Source organism: Fukomys damarensis, unplaced genomic scaffold (assembly GCF_012274545.1).
Source record: "Fukomys damarensis isolate Sample0158 unplaced genomic scaffold, DMR_v1.0_HiC HiC_scaffold_22, whole genome shotgun sequence".
Lineage (NCBI taxonomy): Eukaryota > Metazoa > Chordata > Mammalia > Rodentia > Bathyergidae > Fukomys > Fukomys damarensis.
This window is the reverse complement of record NW_022900934.1, coordinates 16,516,375-16,517,661: the sequence shown is the minus strand read 5'-3', so window position 1 is coordinate 16,517,661 and position 1,287 is coordinate 16,516,375.

The following is a 1,287-nucleotide window of genomic DNA, read 5'->3' as shown; positions in this document are numbered from 1 at the left end:
CATTTTAACAGTTGTGGGCGAGCGCCACCTGGCGGCAGCATCCGTGACGGGCTTGCGTTCAGCCGTGGACCGCTTCCCAGAGAACGGGTTTTACAGCTCACTAACCAAGAACGGTGTGAGACCCGCGGTGGAAGATTTTTTTTTTTTTATCCTGTTTTTTGCCGCAGGAACGTGACAGTTGGCCAGCCAGGCCTTGGAGGATAGTAAAATCTGAGTCATAAATCATACCCTAGTCCTCGGGACTGCCCGGACATCCTCTTTTCCTCTTTCCCTAGGACCCCAAAATGATGAAAACAAGAACTGTGCACCATCTTTGGAGTGCTGTCGCGGAGGTCCTCCTCTTTCCCTTACTAATCCAGCCTTTCAGCTTCCCACATCTCAAACGGAGTGTCTTCATCGTCCAACTTCCCGCCCATGCAGAGGAGCTGTCCCTTAGCAGAAGTCGGATGCTCCCTTACCATTTCAGTGCGGAGCCTCTAACCATTTCCAAGGAAATGTCGCCCAGAGGTCCTTCACCCCAAAAGCGGCCCGTTTAAAGGCATTACACTTCCCACAGGTAGATGGGTTCTTCCTTTCTTATAATACAAGGGCACAGCGGTTGCTTAGCAATCCAAAAAGAACCATTTCCTAAGTCCGGATAGCTTATCTCGGCCTGTCCGCTGTCGCCTCAGGAGCCTCAGCTCGAGCCTAGGCCAATGGGTGCCGAGAAACTTCAAGGTGATTCCGAACTTGGAGGTACACCTGCATCACTTCCTCCCTTTCCTCCTTCCCTCCACCACCCTCTCTGGGGGCTCAGGTTTGGAAGCCTCACGCAGTGAGGTTTGTTGATGTCTGAGCCCTGATGTCCTGCACAGGCCACTTACCTGGAGCGCGCACACACAGACACACACACACACACACGCACGCACGCACGCACCGGACGGGAACTGGCTCTGCTCACCTCTCTCCCTGGGCAAACCCCTATGAGTCCCCTGAACTTTGCAGACTGACCCACGGATCAGAGCGACCGGGTTTAAAGGGCCTTGGCAGGGGAGCCCTTTACTTGGGATAAAAGCGTCCGGGTCGGGCGGAGGCGTCGCTGTCCGAGTCACAAGCAGCCCCCTCCCCGCCCCCCCCCGTTACCTTCGGCGGCTTAAGGACGAGCTGAGGGGCGCCGCGTGTTTAGAACAACACCGGAGCTTCCGGTGTCTCTGAGGAGGAAAGAAAAGCCACCGCCCCGACAGGCAGCTCGGCCTGCGGAGACCTGTGCTCCCCACTTCGCGCGCCGCCCGAGGAGCTACGGGGGGA